A 15,075-nucleotide genomic window follows, 5' to 3' on the forward strand; every position below is an offset into this window, starting at 1 on the left:
AAAAAAAAAAAAAGAACATTGATCAGACTTGCTACTGATCTAATGCTGACTGCTAGTCTTCCACATGTGAATGCAACACAGATACCAGAGATTTTTTTCCCCTGAGATAGAACTAGATTGATATAGTTGGCCTACATACCCTTTTCATTCCTTGTCATTACCACGGACATTGCTTTTGAAGATGATTTATAACTTTAAATAACCCTCAAATTTATTGGAGAATCATAGAATTCATAACCTTACTTGAGGCTTTTAAAATAGGCTCCTGCTTGCATTAGATACCTATTTTCAGGTACCTGTGCTCAAGATGTTTCTCATTCAGCTTGTAAAGACTGAAAGCCAAAATATGCCTACCGATGTTTAATTCCAAAATAACATTGATTTGATTCTGACCTATATTGTTTTCTCTAGAGGGGGCTAGAAATTACTCAACTCTTATCTGTACAAGTTTTGAAGGGTATAGTTGTCCCTGACCACATTTGTAAGAAGATGTTTTTTGGAACAAGAAGCACTTTCTTTCCTAGAAGGAAACGGTGTTACCAGTAGTGGTCTGTCTTCACATACAACAACCAGCCAGACCCTAGTTCCACCTATAGTATAAACCACAGACATTTACAATATAGTTTTTTTTTTGTTTGTTTTATTTCATTGCTCTTCATTTAATCGGCACAGCCACCTAGAAGTTAAGTGCTACCGTAATCCAGAATTCGCAGCTGAGGAGACTGAGACAGGGAGATGGAAAGTGACTTTTCCAGGCTCATACAGCTCATTAGTGAAGGGTCTAGGATTTAGGCCCAGAAAGCATGGCTCTCAAGTGCATGATTTTCCACACGGCACTAAGGGACCTCTCACCCACTTTTATTTATTTATTTAGTCTTTTTTAGGGCTGCACATGGGGCATATGGATGTTCCCAGTCTAGGGATCAAATTGGAATTGCAGATGCCAGCCTATGCCACAGCCACAGTCTCATCAGATCCGAGCCAGGTCTGCGACCTACACCACAGCTCACAGTGACATCGAATTGCTGACCCACTGAATGAGGCCAGGGATCAAACCTGCATCCTCATGGATACTAGTAGGGTTTGTTACCGCTGAGCCACAACAGGAACTCCAGTTCTTGCCCACTTTTAATGAGTGTGCTTAAAACAGCCTAAAGGGAACGGAGCAGCAGCAGCTCTAAAGACTGGAGCAGTTGCTCTCCAGGCTTTGGCCACCAAGGCAGCAAGATGGGAGAAGTGCTTACTCCTCAAGGACTTTAAACATAAATTACAGGTATCAATATTAGTGTGTACTCCACATTTAATGCACTGGGGATTATGGGATAGGTAATACACGGTAAAAGGTTTGAGCTCTGGCTCTGCCACTGACTTGGGTCAAGCCTTAGTTGCCTTAGTTATGTCATCAGTACAATGGGGATAATACCACAGTTTGTTTAGAGGAACAAATTAGGTAAAACATAGGAAAGCATCTTATGTATTTAAAGTCCTTAACAAATGTAACCTGTGGGGATGATTATTATTGTTCATTCATGTGGGGACAACAATAGGCTGAAGGAAGTATTCCACAGACATTTGGTGGCCAGCTCAAGCCCCTCTCTAACTAGAAATTGACTCTGGGCTGATTCCTGCTTATTGAGGAGTTCCCTAGTGGCCTAGTTGTTAAAGGATCTGGCATTGTCACTATTGTGGCCCAGGTCACTGCTGTAGTGCGGGTTCGATCCTTAGCCTGGGAACTTCTATATGCCTCAGGGGCAGCCAAAAATATGCTTATTGATCAATAAGATAAATGCTGTGGAACTTGATGTCCTTGTTTGCCTTTGATACATTTAATAGATTAATAGTTTGCATATTTGAAAGGGTAAAAGCTTCTGTAATAAATCTCAAGGGAGTGGTGGGTGCAATCAAAAAAGAGGCTCTTTAAAGAATAAGAAGGACCCATGTTCAGCAGGAATTGTCTCAGAATCTTGGTTGCTAGCACATTTTTGCTATGGCAGCATTTCTGTTGAACATAAGTCCCAAAGGGTCAATAGATAATCCGTTAGAAATGATGTTAGGAAATCTTGATGTAATGATGTATTGCTAGTTAGCCTGTATGCTGCTTAATGCTTCAGGTGCCAGAATCATGAGGATGCTTTTATGCAATGGGAATCTTTGAGAGACAGAGAGATAGTTTGACTATAGAACCATGACCACCCAGCCTCAGAATAGCTTGTGGAACCAATTTTTCATGGGATACATTTGGGAGACATTTTATTGTAAAGAGAAATTGTTATAACACTGAAATCCATGGAAATTTGCATAAAGATTTCCATTTGGCTAAGTGCCTAAATTTCAGGCACTGTGCTAGGTATTTTTACATGTATTGTCTAATTTAGTCTCAAAACACAATCCTCTGAGGACAATAAGGAAATCAGGCTCAAAGCATTTAAGTAAGTGACCAGAAGTCACTAAGTGAATGAGTGGTGGAGCCCAAAATGCACCCTGACCTCCTGACCTCAACGTAAGCGCTCATCTTTTTTTTTTTTAAGTTTTATTGAGGTATATAGTTGATTTACAATGTTGTGACAATTTCTGCTATACAACCAAGTGATTCAGTTATACATATGCACACATCTATTCTTTTCCAGATTTTTTCCCCATATAGATTTTCACAGATTATGGAGTAGAGTTCCCTGTGCTATATAGCAGATTCCTGTTAACCATCCATTCCATATACAAGAGTGTTCATATGCCACTCCCAAATTCCCAGTCCATCCCTCCCCCTCACCGTTCCCTTTGCTAACCCTCAGTTTGTTTCCTAAGTCTGTGAGTCTGTTTCTAGTTTGTAAATAAATTCATTCATATCAATTAAAAAAAAAGTTTTGCTGAAAGTAGAGTTGATTTACAATGTAATCATTTCTGCTGTGCAACAAAGTGACTCAGTTATACATATACACAAAACATTCTTTTTCAGTTTTTTCCCCACATAGATTATCGCAGAATGTTGAGTAGAGTTCCCTGTGCTATACAGCAGGGCCCTGTTGAGCACTCGTCTTATTGGCGTGACTCGCTCACATGCCCACATCTGTCCTCAAGTCCAGTGTGAATCTCAAGATGGTCTGACCCAAACTCAGTTACAGAGGACCCACAGCATTCATCAAAAGCACCTTTCAGACCACAGAATGTAGCTGACTTCTAAGCAAGGCAGTTTCTTAACGGCCCTTCTATGCTGACCTCTTTCTTGTGCCCACTGAAGGAAAAGGTGAACTTCAAAAGAAAAGTTGACCCATCTAAAGCTGTTCATAACTCAGTGACTGCTTCTCCAGCTGCTGCATGATTCCAAGCTTTGCTTCTTCTCCTCCCTTTGGTGTCCCTTGTTCTAGCTGTTCTGTTATTCCCTTAGCCTTAAAAGAGAAGACTTAAAAGAATTTCTAGCAGGTGAACTTGGCAACGCTTTAGAAACTTTTATGAAACACATTGTAGGGGAAGAGGTTGAAACTATTGGTGAAGTCAAGCTTTCATATTACCTGCAAGCCAGAATTTATAAAGTGTTTTTCTTCAGACCTGACCTAAGAAACCACAGAGGAGAGGAAGGGAAATCACCCTTATTAAGCACCCACTGTGTACAAGTGCTTTATACATAGTAACAAATTTTAATTTTCATCATTTGGCGTGATTATGATTCTCCTCATTTTAAAGATAATGGAAATGGAGGTCCGAGGAGACTGAGTAACTAACCATAATCTCGCAAGACAATAAATGGTTGCGAGATGTATCTGACTGCAAAGCACTTGCTTTGGGCCTTCACTATGCTGCTTCCTGGCTAAACACTCTCCTCATTATCATGAGAGAAAGACAGAAATGAAAACACAGGTGTCCATAGCATTAAGCTTTGGAGCTTACTCACATCCTCTTTGAATTGATAAGTCTTAGATTGAATACTTGGAAAAAATATTTTTTAACATTTTGATTTTCTAAAGTCATATGCTACTTGATTACAAGTGAGGACCTAGTTATAACAATAAATTAATCACAATTTTAGCTTCTATAAAACCTTTTAGTGAGAAGCTCCAAGTACTTGATGTGTATTCATTGAGGTTCATTTAACCCCTTCGAAGTACAGCTTCATTATTATTATGCTTGAGGAAGTGAGGAAATGGAGGCACAGAGCAGCAGTGCCTTTTACACACATTCTCGTTAACCTAGATTAATGTCCTAAATCCCCAAATAGAGTCTTAATCCCAAATGTCCCTTTCGGTTCTTTGTTGCTTCATATAAATGAACTGGTTAGCCATAAAACAAAATATCAGAAGGTATGTATTTTTTACTCTGCTTCAACACTATTGACTGTTTGGTCCAGACAATTCTTTGTTGTGGGGTAGGGGTAGAGGGTGAGTCGGGATCCTGTACATTGCTGGATGTTTAGCAGAACCCCTGGCCTCTACCCATTAAATGCCAGTGTCACCTGCCTCCCAGTTGTGACAATCAGAGTGTCTCTAGACGTAGCCAAATGTTGAGAAGCATACACATGCCTTAGAAAATAGTATATATATATATATGTGTGTGTGTGTGTGTATATATATATATATATGTATTAAGAAATCATGCTTTATGATAGAATGCTCTTCATCAATGCCATACACACACACACACACACACACACATTTTTTTTTTTTGGTCTTTTTGTCTTCTTAGGGCCACACCAGCAGCATATGGAGGTTTCCAGGCTGGGGTCCAATCAGAACTATAGCTGCTGCCTATGCCAGAGCTACAGCAATGTGGGATCTGAGCCATGTCTGTGACCTATGCCACAGATCACAGCAATGCTGGATCCTTAAACCACTGAGCAAGGCAAGGGATTGAACCCACATCCTCATGAATGCTAGTCAGATTTGCTAACCACTGAGCCATGACAAGAACTCTGGTGCCATCTTTCTTCTAGCTAATACAGTCCCTAAAAGCTAAAGAATCTAGGTTAAGTCAGGGCTATAAAGAAAAACAAAACAAAACAAACAAAAACCTGTATCATTGAGCTTTGTGTTTTGTTTTTTTCAAATTATGTGAAATATATTAATAGAGACTGGGAGAAAGACAGTTTCAGTAGTCAACTTTTCTTTGCTAACTATGGGCTAAGCAAGGTTCATTCGTTACTTTAACAAATATTTCTTGAACATTTACTGCATCCTAGTCACTCTACGAGGGACTAAGTAATACATCAGTGAACCCAAAACCCCTGTTCACAAGTCTCATCCCATTTACTTTCCTTTTTAAAAATTTATTTTATTTTTTAAAAATTATTTCCCCAATACAATTTTTTTGTACTGTACAGCATGGTAACCCAGTTACATATACATGTACACATTCTATTTTCTCTCATTATCATGCTCCATCATAAGTGATTAGATATAGTTCCCAGTGCTACATAGCAGGCTCTCATTACTAATCCATTCCAAAGGCAATAGTCTGCATCTATTAACCCCAAACTCCCAATCCACCCCACTCCCACCCCCTCCCCCTTGGCAACCACAAGTCTATTTTCCAAGTGAATGATTTTCTTTTCTGTGGAAAGGTTCATTTGTGTCCTATATTAGATTGTAGATATAAGTGATATCATATGGTATTTGTCTTTCTCTTTCTGACTTACTTCACTCAGGATGAGAGTCTCTAGTTCCATCCATGTTGCTGCAAATGGCATTATGTCGTTCCTTTTTATGGCTGAGTAGTATTCCATTGTGTATATATACCACATCTTCCGAATCCAATCATCTGTCATGGACATTTGGGTTGTTTCCATGTCTTGGCTATTGTGAATAGTTCTGCAATGAACATGCGGGTGCATGTGTCTCTTTTAAGTAGAGTTTTGTCCAGATAGATGCCCAAGAGTGGGATTGCTGGGACATATGGTAGTTCTATGTATAGTTTTCTAAGGTACCTCCATACCGTTCTCCATGGTGGTTGTACCAGTTTACGTTCCCACCAACAGTGCAGGAGGGTTCCCTTTTCTCCACACTCTCTCCAGCATTTGTTATTTGTGGGCTTATTAATAATGGCCATTCTGAGTGGTATGAGGTGGTATCTTGTGGTAGTTTTGATTTGCATTTCTCTAATAATCAGTGATATTGAGCGTTTTTTCATGTGCTTGTTGGCCATCTGTACATCTTCCTTGTAAAAATGTCTATTCAGTCTTTTGCCCATTTTTCCATTGGGTGGTTGGCTTTTTTGCTGTTGAGTTGTATAAGCTGCTTGTATATTCTAGAGATTAAGCCCCTGTCCCTTGCATCGTTTGAAACTATTTTCTCCCATTCTGTAAGTTGTTTTTTTGTTTTCTTTTGGGTTTCCTTTGCTGTGCAAAAGCTTTTCAGTTTGATGAGGTCCCATGGGTTTATTTTTGCTCTTATTTCTGTTGCTTTGGGAGACTGACCTGAGAAAATATTCATGATGTTGATGTCAGAGAGTGTTTTGCCTCTGTTCTCTTCTAGGAGTTTGATGGTGTCTTGTCTTATATTTACAACTTTCAGCCATTTTGAGTTTATTTTTGTGCATGGTGTGAGGGTGTGTTCTAGTTTCATTGATTCGCATGCAGGTGTCTAGGTTTCCCAGCAATACTTGCTGAAAAGTCTTTTTCCCGTTTTATGTTCTTGCCTCCTTTGTCAAAATTTAATTGACCATAGGTGTCAGGGTTTATTTCTGGGTTCTCTATTCTGTTCCATTGGTCTGTCTGTCTGTTTTGGTACCAGTACCACACTGTCTTGGTGACCGTGGCTTTGTAATATTGCCTGAAGTCTGGGAGAGTTATGTCTCCTGCTTGTTTTTTGGGTTTTTTTTTTTTTTTTTTTTTTTTTTGTCTTTTTGCCATTTCTTGGGCTGCTCCCACGGCATATGGAGGTTCCCAGGCTAGGGGTCAAATTGGAGCTGTAGCTGCTGGCCTATGCTAGAGCCACAGCAACATAGGATCCAAGCCGTGTCTGTGACCTACACCACAGCTCACAGCAATGCCAGATCCTTAACCCACTGAGTGCGGCCAGGGATTGAACCCACAACCTCATGGTTCCTAGTCGGGTTCGTTAACCACTGAGTCATGATGGGAACTTCCTGCTTGGTTTTTGTTTCTCAGAACTTCTTTGGCAATTCTGGGTCTTTTGTGGTTCCTTATAAATTTTTGGATCATTTTTTCTAGTTCTGTGAAAAATGTCCAGGGTAATTTGATAGGGATTGCATTGAATCTGTAATTGTTTTGGGTAGTATGGCCATTTTACAACATTAATTTTTCCAACCCAGGAGCATTGAATATCTTTCCATTCCTTTATATCTTCTTTAATTTCCTTGATTAATGTTTTATAGTTCTCGGCATATAAGTCTTTTACCTCCTTGTTCAGGTTTATTCCAAGGTATTTGAATTTTTTAGGGTGCAATTATAAAAAGTATTGTATTTTTGTATTCCTTTTCTAATATTTCATTGTTAGTATACAGAAATGCAACTGATTTCTGAATGTTAATCTTATATCCTGCTACTTTGCTGAATTTGCGGATCAGTGCAAGTAGTTTTTGGGTTGATTCCTTAGGGTTTTCTATATATAGTATCATGTCATCTGCATACAGTGACAGTTTTCTCTTTTCTCTTCCTATTTGGATGCTTTTTATTTCTTTTGTTTGTCTGATGGCTGTGGCTAGGACTTCCAATACTATGTTGAATAACAGTGGTGATAACGGGGAATCCCTGTCTTATTCCAGATTTTAGTGGGAAGGCTTTTAATTTTTCTCCATTGAGTATTGTATTTGCTGTAGGTTTGTCATAAGTGGCTTTAATTATGTTAAGGAATGTTCCCTCTATACCCACTTTGGCAAGAGTTTTTATCATGAAGGGATGTTGGACTTTGTCATATGCTTTTTCTGAATCTGTTGAGGTGATCATGTGGTTTTTGATTTTTCTTTTGTTAATGTGGTGTATGACATTGATTGGCTTGCCTATGTTGAACCATCATTGTGAACCTGGGATGAATCCCACCTGGTCGTGGTGTATGATCTTTTTGATATATTGTTGGATTCAGTTAGCTAAAATTTTGTTGAGAATTTTTGCATCTATATTCATCAAAGATATTGGCCGATAGTTTTCTTTTTTGGTAGTATATTTATCTGATTTTGGAATTATGGTGATGTCTTTGGGAGTGTTCCTTCTTCTTCAACCTTTTGAAAAAGTTTAAGGAGGATGGGTATAAATTCCTCTTTGGATGTTTGGTAGAATTTGTCTGTGAAGCCATCTGGTCCTGGACTTTTATTTGTTGGGAGTGTTTTTATGACATATTCAATTTCATTTCTAGTGATTGGTCTGTTCAGTTGATCTATTTCTTCTTGATTCAGTTTTGGCAGGCTGTAAGTCTCTAGAAAGTTGTCCATTTCTTCTAGGTTGTCAAATTTGTTGGCATATAATTGTTTATAGTATTCTCATATGGTTTTTTTTGTATTTCTGTAGTATCCGTTGTGATTTCTCCTTTTACATTTCTTATTTTATTTGGGTTTTTCTATCCTCTTCTTGGTGAGTCTGGCCATAGGTGTGTCAATTTTGTTTACCTTTTCAAAGAACCAGCTCTTGGTTTTATTGATTTTGTCTATTGTTTTTTGAATCTCTATTTTATTGATTTCCTCTTTGATCTTTATAATTTCCTTCCTTCTGCTGATTTTAGGGTTTTTTTGTTCTTTTTCTAATTCATTTAGGTGGTGGGTTAAGTTGTGGATTTGAGATTTTTCTTCTCTTTAGGAAGGCCTGTATTGCTATGAACTTCCCTCTGAGCACTGCTTTTGCAGTGTCCCATAGATTTTGAGTGGTTGTGTCTTCACTATCATTTGTCTCGAGGTATTTTTTTAATTTCCTTCTTGATTTAATCATTGACCCATTGATTTTTTACTAGCCTGTCTTTTAGTCTCCATGTAGTAGGTTTTTTCTCATTTCTTTCCCTGAGGTTGATTTCTAGTTTCATGCCATTATAGTCAGAGAATATACTTGAAATAATTTCTATACTCTTAAATTTGTTGAGGTTAGCTTTGTGCCCTAATATGTGATCAATTCTTGAGAATGTTCCTTGTGCACTATAGAAGAATGTGTATTCTGATTTTTTTGGATGTAATGTCCTGAAAATGTCAATTAAGTCTAACTTTTCTATTGTTTCCTTTAGGATCTCTGTTGCTTTATTGGTTTTCTGTCTGAGGATCTGTCCATTGATGTGAGTGGGGTGTTAAAATCTCCTACTATGATTATATTCCCGTCAATTTCTCCTTTTATGTCTGTTAATACTTGTATGTATCTGGGTGCTCCTATATTAGGGGCATATATATTGGTGATTGTAATATCCTCTTCTTGAATGGATCCTTTAACCATTAAATAGTGACGTTCTTTGTCTTTCTTTATGGCCTTTGTTTTAAGGTCTATTTTGTCTGATATAAGTGTTGCTACTCCTGATTTCCTGTCTTGTCATGAAATATCTTTTCCCATCCCCTCACTTTCAATCTATATGTATCCTTTGCTCTAAGGTGAGTTTCTTGTAGGCAGCATATTGAAGGTTTTTGCTTTTTTATCCAATCCACCACTCTGTGTCTTTTGATTGGAGCATTCAGTCCATTGACATTTAAGGTGATTATTGATAGATATTTATTTATTGCCATTTTAAGCCTTGTTTTCCAGCTGACTCTATGTTTCTCTTTTCTTCTTTTCTTTTTTTGGTTGGATGGTTTCCATTTATTTCATACTTGAGTATTTTTCTTTTCAGTTTTTGTGAATGTAATGTTTGGCTTTGATTTGTGGTTGCCCTGTTTTTTAAGTATGTTAACACCTTCCTATATCTGCTTACTTTACCCTGATAGTCATAATAGGCTCAAACACATCATTAGGATAAAACAAAGAATCTGTTTTTTCTTACTTCCCTTACCCACATTGAATGATTTTTATGTCTTTTTATTATTATTATTATTAATATCTTCATGTTTGGATTGGTATGCTAGCTTATTTAAGTGACTGCTTTCCAATTATGGTTTCCTCCATCCTAGTTCTTCCTTTTTTTTTTTTTTTAATTTGAGAAACCCTTTCAGTATTTCTTTTAGAATGGATTTTGTCTTGCTGTACTCTTTTAGCTTTAGTTTGTTGGAGAAATTCTTTATTTCCCCTTCTATTTTAAATGATATTCTTGCTGGATAGAGTATTCTAGGTTGCATGTTTTTTCCTTTCAGCACTTTAAATGTATCTTTCCACTCCCTTCTGGCCTATAGTGTTTCTGTAGAGAAATCAGCTTATAGTCTTATGGGGTTTCCCTTATAATTAACACTTTGCCTTTGTCTTGCTGCCTGTAGAATCCTTTCTTTATCTTTAACTTTTACCATTTTTATTATAATATTTCTTGGTGTGGGCCTGTTTGGGTTCAACTTGTTTGGGGCCTTCTGTGCTTCCTGTATCTTGAAATCAGTATCCTTTAGATCTGGAAAGTTTTCAGCCATAATTTCTCCAAATATATTTTCAATCCCCTTTATTTTTCTTCTCCTTCTGGAATTCCTATTATGTGTAGATTGGCCTGCTTTATATTATCTTATAGGTCTCTTATATTGCTTTCATGTTTTTTCATTTGGTTTTGTGTCTGCTGTCCTGTTTGAGTGATTTCCATTATTCTATCTTCCACGTCACTAATTCATTCCTCTGCATTATGCATTCTGGTCTTTATTGCCTTTAGCTTAGTTTGTTATCTCTGCAAATGAATTTTCTAGTTTATCTTGTCTCCTTCTTATATTTTCTAGCTCCTTTCTGAGGGAATCTGCATTACTGTTTATATTCTCTCTTAATTCCTTCAGTATTTGCACTATCTCCCTTTTGAACTCAATGTCTGTCAGACTGCGGAGGTCTGTTTCATTGTTGACTGCCTTAGGTAAAATCTCCTGTTGCTTTAACTAGGAATGGTTTCTGAGCTTCTTCATTGTGCTTGTGTCTTTCTTTTTCTGTGAATCTGGGGAAGCCAAATAATAGTTTGGCTCAGTCTGGGGTGGTCTGGCCAGGCTGGCTACATTAAGGCAGGGTGTGGGCGCTGGGAGTGCATGAAAGTGCCGGCGGATGGGATCCATGCAGGATGGGCATGGGTGCCGGGAGTGAGCAAGGGTGCTAGCAGGGCCGGATCCGTGTGGGCTGGGCATGGGTGCCAGGAGTGGGCAAGGGTGCTGCAGGGCCAGATCCACCTGGGTGGGGCACAGATGCCAGGAAGGGGTGCTCAGCTCTCTGCAATCCAGTTGGCAAGCATGCACACTGGGGCCCAAGGAGTTTTTTATGGCAGCCTGCTCCTCCTCCTGTCCCCTTCCCAACAGTGGTGCCTTGCCTCTCCTGTGGGTCCAGACCTTCTCCCAGGGTTCCCTCTGCTGTGGCTTTCCATTCCCCAGCCCTTAGTGTACCACTCCCTCTGCCAACAGCACACTGCTCCCTAGTCCCTTAAGCTGTCTCCATACCACCAACCCCAGCCCACTCCCCAGACTGACCTCCGGAGCCTAAGTCTCAGCTCCCAGCCCCCACCGAGTATCTCAGTCTGTGGTGTCTCTGCCAGTGGTTCAGATGGTCTGTGCGTCTCTCACTCTGCTTTTTGGATCTCAGACCTGCTGCTATGCTTTTCTCAGCTTCTTGGAGTTCCCTCCAACTCAGCTGATCTTTCCATTCTTTAGGTGGCTTCCCACGATGTAGGTTCCCTTTCTCCTTCACAACTCCCTCATGGGAGTGTTAGACCCATCCTGATTCCTTTTCTCTCTCTCTCTCTATTTTTTCTTTTATTCTACACAATTCTGTCAAGAATTTTTTGCCCTTTTTGGAGGTTTAAGTTCTTCTGCCAGCATTCAGTTGCTGTTCTGTGCAAATCATTTTATGTGTAGATGTGTTTTTTGATGTGTTTGTGGGAGAGGATGAGCATGTCCGCTTATTCTTCCACCATCTTGCCAGCCACCCCCATTTACTTTCTACTACTCCATTCTCTGCCTTTCATTCATGGTAGTTGTTGAGAATCAACATTTGGTTTATCCACGACATAAAATTTTCTACTGTGATGAGTGCCCACAATCACTAAGTTTCTCAATTGGGGATGAATTTCCCCAGGAGGGACTTTTAGAAGTGCCTGGAAAGGGTTTTGCATGTTGTAACTGGAGGAGAGTGGTCTAGCTGCATCTGGTGGATCTCCTTAGCAGAGGCCAGGGATGCTGCTCAGCATCTTACAATACACAAGACAGCTTCCCACCACAAAGAAGGACCTGGTTCCAAGTGTCAATAATGTCAAGGCGAGAAACCCTGACTTTGGAGCTTAAGGAAGTCTCAGCTCCTGTTAAGTGACTTGAAATGATTGACATGTGGATTTCACAGAAAGTATGTCATTTCTGATTTTAGAATGAGTTTTACTTCATGAGAATAGAAGGGAGGGATCATTATAATATGAAGATTTGAACCAATCTGCATGACACTTTCCCATCCAAAGCTTTACACCTTTCTCTCAGGGGCTGTGGCATCTGGTTACCTGATAATACCCAGCATATAACTGAGTGGCTTCTTGCAAAGAGAAAGCCTACAGGATGGAGCTGGGTGGCTTCTTGCAGAGAGAAGTCCTACAGGATGGACTCCATTCATACTTTCCTTGCAGGTGTTTGTGTAGAGTTTAAGCCATCTCAATCCAGTGTAGAAAGATCTTCTCAAATACGATGCTGCAAAAACAGAAAACACATTCAAAACACGCATTGCATGTATTCTATAGGGGACACACAAGTGCTTCACAATTTAAATATTTTTCTAGAAAATATATAGCCTATCTTAAACTTCATGGCTTTTCAGTACATCTTTATTATTTGTAGGAAGTCATGTTCAGAAAATAAAACAGAATGTTGGGTAATGACATCCTTAACCTCTAAGCACTATGCAGCATTCTAATGGTGCATCAGAGATAGGCATGCACTTTCCCAACCAAGACCCTTAATGCTCTGAAGCTGAACAGTACTCCACATGGACCCCTTATGGATCTAAATAGCAATCCAATCAATTTCACCTTAGGCCTCAAGGTCACCTGGACCTGCAGAGTGACACTGATGGATTTTTGCTGGTCATGGTTAGCATGAGCTATGAATGAATTCTTAGAAAATTGAACATTGAAATGTATTTGAACCTTGCTAAGACTTACCTGAAATCCATTCATGTTTATCTCTTTCACTCCTTCCCACTGCTCCCTTTTTCTTCTATCTTTCTTTTCCTCCAATCCCTCTTGCTGATTTTTTTTTCTTTCTCATCTAGCTGGGTCCTTTAGGAATTCTTTACAAGATGTTATTTCTGTTGGCATTTATAATATCCCAGTTGCTTGTTATCATGTGATTTTTTAAGCAAAGTCATTTCTTTATTTCTTGATCTGTCTCATGCCAGATTTGAAATCAATTGCATCAAAGATCTGTAAGGGTCCCAGTATCACTTAGTATCAGGATCTTGTTTTCATGTCAAAATCTGATGAAGCCCAGCATGCCAATAACAGTAAATTTTATATCTATTGATTGAATGAACGTGTATGTTCACATGGATTCCTGAAATTCCACATTCCCACACTCCACTGGACCTTGGTTGGTGGCAGTGCTGTTGAGTTTGTTTTGCTTGTGAACTTAAACTGAAGGATGTGACCATGACACGTGACTGGTGCAAGGGCATAAAGTGATTATTAGAGGATAAACTTACTTTGTAATATGAATGATCTCCAGGAAGGTCTGGAGAACCCTATGAGATTTGTGAACTCCATGCTCTACATAGCAGCACCCAGAATTTCTGGTTCTGCAAGGAAAAAAAATGTAAAAAGTAATTTAAAAGTCTAGAGGGAAGGCCTTGAAATCAGTACACACTACTGTATGAAACAGATGATTAATGAAAACCTCCTATGTAGCACAGGAAATCTACTCAATAGATTGTAATAACCTATGTGGGAAAAAATGGATATATGGATATGTATTACTGACTCACTTTACTGTACGCCTGAAACTAATATAACAGTGTAAGTCAACTATATCCAATAAAATTAAATTTTTAAAAAAGAAGTTTGAGAATAAAGTAACCACTGAGGGTTTTGTAAATGTAGAATGAAAGGGAAACAAATAAAGCAAAAGCAACAGGAGTGTGTTAAATGATCAGAGAGGAGATTGCTCATGCCTTTTATATTAAGGTTACAGGAGAAAAAAATATGTAAGAATAGGGAGTTCCTGTTGTGGCTCACCTGGTTGAGAACCCAGCTAGTATCCATGAGGATGCAGGTTCCATCCCTGGCCTCATTCAGTGGGTTAAGGATCCAGTGCTGCTGCAAGCTGCAGCATAGGTCACATATGCAACTTGGATCCCATGTGGCTGTGGCTAGGCTGGCAGCTGCTGCTCTGATTCTACCCCTAGCAAGGGAACTTCCATGTGCCGCAGGTGCGGCCCTAAAAAGGCAGAAAAGGTAAGAAAATAGTTGAAATGTTCAGGTGAAACATTTCAACCTCAAAAAGGGAACTACTTCAGGGTGAAAATAAAATTGTAGTCCTCTGCTTGAATTCAGACAAGAGTTGTGAAGAACTTGAGTTGGGAAGAAGAATGGTAGAGAAGGAATAGAGCACTTGGTTTTAGATTTATGCTAGAATTCCATCTCTGCTCTTAGCCTTGTCCTAACTTTTTGTTTGGGGGCTAGTTATTCAGTCTGTCCAAGCACAGTGTTCTTTTCTGAAAAAAAGTAAAAGGAAAAAAATTCTCTTTATGATGAGGATTAAAGAAGTCAGTTTCCATCAAATGTTGGGCTCATTAAATATAGCGTGAGAAAAAAAGGCCATGATCTCTTTATTCAGTTGTTCAGCTGCACCTAAGCTATATATTAGTATAGCCTTTTCTATGCAAGGAGGAAAGGACAGATAACAGTTATAAAACCCATGTACATTTTTTGTGTGTGTATTTTTAGGGCTGCCCCTTGGCATGTCGAAATTCCCAGGCTAGGGGTTGAATAGGAGCTGTAAACTCTGGCCTACGCCACAGCCATCGCAACAGCAGATCTGAGCTGTGCCTGTGACCTACACCAGAGTTCATGGCAACACTGGATCCTGAAC

At 39.1% G+C, this 15,075-nt stretch overlaps 1 protein-coding gene across 13 annotated transcripts in view; it reads left to right on the forward strand.

Moving 5' to 3' along the window:
- The window catches only part of FREM1 (FRAS1 related extracellular matrix 1), a 268,715-nt gene that overhangs the window by 224,651 nt on the left and 28,989 nt on the right, over positions 1–15,075 (forward strand). The gene's annotated exons all lie outside the window — the stretch shown is intronic.

The sequence above is a fragment of the Sus scrofa genome, chromosome 1 (assembly GCF_000003025.6).
Source record: "Sus scrofa isolate TJ Tabasco breed Duroc chromosome 1, Sscrofa11.1, whole genome shotgun sequence".
Taxonomy (NCBI): Eukaryota; Metazoa; Chordata; class Mammalia; order Artiodactyla; family Suidae; genus Sus; species Sus scrofa.